The sequence below is a fragment of the Sesamum indicum genome, linkage group LG2, assembly GCF_026168435.1.
Source record: "Sesamum indicum cultivar Baizhima isolate 11 linkage group LG2, ASM2616843v1, whole genome shotgun sequence".
NCBI lineage: Eukaryota > Viridiplantae > Streptophyta > Magnoliopsida > Lamiales > Pedaliaceae > Sesamum > Sesamum indicum.
In genome coordinates, this window is record NC_142658.1 from 22127270 (window position 1) to 22133269 (window position 6000).

A 6000-nucleotide genomic window follows, 5' to 3' on the forward strand; every position below is an offset into this window, starting at 1 on the left:
GTATATGCTCCTAATCTGATTCCCAATTACTGGTCGGATCATAGCTCACTAGAAATAGTAAGAAGCTTCCATATTGGAGGAAAGAATTAAGACAGAAGGGATCATGAAGATATATATATATATATATATATAGATAGATAGATAGATAAAATTGAAGCTGATCCATATATATATATATATATATATATACACATATATCTCTAGCAAAAAAAAAAAAAAGATGGGTTTTTGTGGAGTCAAATAAGAGTTTGTTATTCACTTTGTGTGGCTCAGATTTAGATAAAATATGGTTCGAGAAGGGCCTGTTTGGATTAGTAGCTAGCTATAGGTAGGTCTCCGGAGGAATCTGCAGAGAATTCTTGCATATATTCTGGGTAATTCTAAGGCATATATATCTTAGACGGCAGGAATGTCGGAATACATTTTAGCAACCTTCGTTTATTCCTTTCTGGTATCCTACACATGATGTGTTTGGGATTTTGAATGATAATTGATTTATCTTTTTTCTTTAATTTGTAGGCAAAGTACTCATTATCTTTTATTAGGGTCAGGAAACGTTTCGTGTGTAAGACTTTTCTGAGTCAAGAAATTTGTGTGTAAGACTTCGAAAGAGAGCATATATACCGCCTGTACATGCATGAGAAGCCATGTTAAAACTTTAATTAATTAATTTTGTATATAATAGGTTAAATTTTTGGATGAGTTGATCAGTCACTCAACATCTTATTTAATTTATCAAGTAAAACAAAAAAATAAATAAATAAAAGTACTAAAGTAAACAATTTGAAACTAATGAACCCTCGAAATTAATTGGAAAAATAAAGTTATTTTTAAAATAAAATTACTTAAAACATTCTTGTGAAAAGAATCATTTGATCATCCTGGGAAGCTGAAAAGGGAATCAATTTGAGGTGAACAAGTGGAATGAATTGGTTAGATGCTATTTGCTGACTTCCATGAGTTGATTTGAAATGTTATACGGCATCATTCTTTGAACTTGATCAAAAAAAAAAAAAAAAAAAGCTAGGTTCCACCAAATTCAAGCAATTGCGATGTTTGAACTTTGAGTAACAAGACAAATTTGACACATTGTTCCTCGGATTTCACATGATTTATATATTTCATCAATTTCGTGTAAGTCAGTGGCATGGGTGTCTTAACTTATTGAACTGACAACCTAGTGTGTGTGTGTGTGTGTATATATATATTTCTAGCCAGCTCGATTTGTTTTACAAAAGTGTAATGTTAAATGCATCAATAATCAATTCAATATTATCATAACTAGTAGATTACAATGAATAAATAACAACTCGTAATCAAACAAAATAAAATAATTATAACTCTAAAGATTGAAAGACTTAATTTTTATCAACTAAGTTAGACTTTACAAATAAATATATATTCAATTTAATTGAAAAGAGTATTAGTTGTTTATGGTAATGAATCATAATAAATATTACTCATCATGGAACATAGAATGGATATGTACCACTGTACATTTTCTTTCATTTGAAGGCGCGTTGGTACATACATGCAATTGTAATATTTCCATCAAACTCAACAGATTCGAGATCTCAATGTGACGTTTAGTGCAATAAAATCGTGTGTACCTGGGCAAAAAATGTCGGAAGACCTGTTTCTGCAGGAAATCTTTGGTGAGCTATATTTATATTATATGTATATATGTTAATACAACTCATCATATATATTTCCATGAGAATTAGGTGAGGTGTGGCTCAATGTGACGTTTAATGCAATAAAGTCTCTATAAAAACAAAATCCCATACATGTATTTCATTAATTGTTTGTACTAAATATATATACATATGTATTTTAGTGGATCGATGGAAGCTTATCCTAACTTCTTTCATAAGCAATAGCTAAGTGTTGCGTCATTAATTAGAAAATGTAGTGAAGCTTATCAAATTAATTAATTAAACCAGATATTTTTGTGGCTGTCCAATTATTCTTTTACTTTATTATGAACAAGAATGTCTTGACCCAAAACACACCCACACCCACATATATATACATATATATATATATATAGAGAGAGAGAGAGAGAGGAAGGTAGAAAGCAGGTTAAATTTTCCTTCCTTGCCGAATTAAATTAAGGTTGGAAATGGTAGGTAAGATATATTTGTTGGTGAAAGTCTACAATTAACTATATATATATATATTATATTCTCATTTGGGGTTCCTTCTTCTTTTGTTTTTTTCCCTTAAATATAATAATATGTATGTTGGAAATAATAATAGATAATTCATATATTATCTCACAAATTAATAAATCTCACATATAATTAAACAATTATTTACACAAATATTAATCATATAGGCACATAATTGTGAATCAAATTAACATGAAGTAGTGGAAACACGTCGATCCAAGCATATGGATCAGCCTCGTCTACAAGCCCATGCTTTTTATAGCTCACGAACACATCATCTTTCTCATTGGTTTGAGGTCATCCTACGAATATCTTCAAGATCTACTCCATATCGGATCTTGCTACAAATCTTGTGCATACCACAAACATACCTTACTCCCCTTGGCGGAAAACTACTAAAGTAACTCATTCATTTACATACCTCAAATCCAAAAAGCCTATGATATGCTCCAAGGAAAAACGTACACAGAATTGGATATAGTATTGTGATCAACTCATTTTATATCACATTTGTGTTTCTGTATTGTTATTTGATCACAACCATGTACCCTATTTATAGGTGTACATAACCCTATTTTTAAAAGGAGTTCATATCCCAATACATAATTGGTAGACTACAAACTATATCCTAAATAGGATTTATCCCAAATGAGTCCTTATCCCAACATGTATTTAAGAGACTCAAATTCTATCTCAATATGAGTGCATATTGGGTAACATATCCACTAATCCGACCCAATATCCATCAATATATATATATATATTTTGAACCTAACATAATTATAAGGTAGAGGAAGACTATTTTGAACTAAAATGAGTTATCCTTTAGAGTTTTTGATCCGACTGCTTAGAAAGTCAAGTCAATATGATCAATCCATATATATTAGGATATATATACGGATCAGATTTGCCTAACAAATCAAATTGAGATAATTATGATGATGATGATCAAGTCGGTCAGACTTTATTCTGACCCTCAAAACTATGACTTCAAATTTCATTATGTCTTTTTGTGTGTATTAATCAAACAGATCCATCCTATATATTTTTATAGCATTACGTACTGCTACACTACACAGACACATGTATATATATATATATATATATATATACTTATTGTACATAAACCATAAGTACGTGTATATATATGTATATCTGTTATACCCATCATGATGTGTTTGGATAAAATATTTTTTTAATCCCATAAAATAAAGATAAACTTTTTGGTATCATAATTTTGACAGGTAATACTTTTAGTCTCATAAAATTCAAAATCATGTTTTTTTAATCCCAAACAACGCCCTTTTAGTCTCAAAATCACAACGCACACGACTTTTTTGGAACTAAAAATCCATAAGTATGAATTTTATGAGACTAAAAACAATACATGTCATAGTTGTGATACCAAAACAAACTCTGCCGTTATTTTATAGGACTAAAAAAGCATTTTGCCCCGACCGACGCGCTTATATACATTGCATTAATGATTTTATATAGTTCATTGTATTATTCATTATTTTTATAAAGAAGTATAAGTATTTATTCATATGAATGTACACATCAATATACAATTCAGGCCTCATTCACTTCGAATGATGTGATTTAAATGAGACAAATAACTTTTCGAATAGTTATTTGAATTGGATTAAAAATAATTATATTGTGACTCAATATTATGTTTACTAATATTTGTAAAATAACAAATATAAGTAATATAGTATGTACTTTAGACCATAATTTGTGTATATTATTGAGTAATCGTACAAAACTACAAATCTTATATATTTATATAACTATTAAAGTCTAAATTTGTACACCTATGTAGTGGTACTAATACACTACACATACTTATGTGTATGTGTATATATTTTGGTACTCATAATGTGCTTATATATATATATATATATATTGCATTTTATATATATTAATATAATCAATATTGTTATGACAAATATGTTTAAAATTCATAAAAAATTCACAAACAATATGTATTATTTATTAGGCACGTTTTTAGAGTAATTTTCCATGTAAGTAGGTTTATTTAGTGTGTTGCGATGAGGCAAATATTCCCATAAAAAGGGAGTTGTTGAAAATCAGATAGTGGAGTGGTCATTATCTGTCAGATTGGATTATCACATTTGCGCAGTGCCACAACAATGGGACTCCAATATTGTTGGTGACTACTGATATTTTTTTTGACTCCCACTGTTCTAGAAACTTTTTTAAATATTTTTTCCTTTTTCCTTTCATTTTGAGAAAGAACTAGAAGCTATTGAAATAAAAATAATAATAATTACGTAATATAGGAGCTGTTATGCCGAAAAGTCGGGTCAAGGTCTTTATGAGTGAATTTTGGGATATTGCTAGCTCAATAAGTAAGATACAATTTGATTTGTTCAGCGTAGAGTTTCAACAACAAACCACTTTCAAAATCATATTAGGAATATTCGATTACAATTTTCCGATACTTAAATTAAATAGGTCATAAGAGGAGTATAATAAAAGGTCATAGTAGTCAAAGTTACGTTGGCGGCATGGAGGACGACCATTTGTAAATTTCTCCTAATTCTTTTGTTTGATTTTTATTTTAATTATTAATTTATTTATATTTTTTATTTAACTCCTATTTCAGTTGAAATACCCTTAACTAGAGTTTTTGTCAGTACAAAATTATTCCTAATGATCAAGAAACATATTATATAGAATTGTTGTTCTTTTGTTCTTTTTTCTTTTTAATATAGTATATAGAATTGTTCTTAATTTTGAAGAAATATATAAATCTCTCATAGTTGTGTGGGCCTTCTTCACACATACAAAAGCCCACAGATAATTAGTTCAGTCAGGTAAAATTATTACGGACACTTACAGACTGCCAAAGCCCAACCAAGACATCCCTAACCAAAGCCCATCATAGTTGTGTGGCCCAAACGATATGCTTAATTAATAGGGTAATTACACCATCCTCCCTTAAAATTTTATGTAATTATATATAATACTCTTGTAGTTTGAGTAATTACATTTAATACCTCAGAATTTTATTTTCGTCCAACAAATAAATCTCTCTATTAGTCAAAATTTAAGGAATTCGTTGATATTAATAAAAGAAAAAACAAAAATTAATATTTATCCTATTATTGACTTAGGACATGGCATGGTAAAATAGAGAAAGATATTGATATTATGATGATGTAAATAAATATGTTATCCTAAGTGAATTGGTTTAAGGAGTGAAGAAAGTGAGGTAGCAACTTTATTTTGAGTACATTTTCATGTGTGATGGAACATATGGGCCACCGACACCCTACGGGACTATGCTGCATTGCTATTTCAACAATCAGTAATACAGGCGGTAGATCAGTAATAGGTTTTGAGACACTGACAATTTCTTCCTAAAACCGACAAAATTAGAAAAAGCAGGCGAGACGAGTTTCAATTACCTACCTACCACACGTGCTGTAATTACAAAAGCTTCTGCCAATTTCAGAGAATCTGCTGCAAATTCTATTTATTTTATCTACTTGAGCATTGTCGAGAAAAAGGTTTTTACATTTGATCTAAGTCACCACCTTGTTTTAAAGTTGTGCTCCTGTTTCAGATCATAGAAAGTTGTGTGTCCACATGTCTAAATTAGTAAAATTGGAATCGAGATAAAACTTCAAAGTAAATAATATGATTGTTCTTACATGCTTGTCCAGTTGGACTTATGGCATTAATTAATATGAATTCATAACAGGTTGACGACTACTGAATGGGAGGGAGTGCAGTCGTCACTGGATGGAGCCTAGTATGTCTAGTCTTGGGCGGAGCAATTGAGGAGGGTATTTGTATA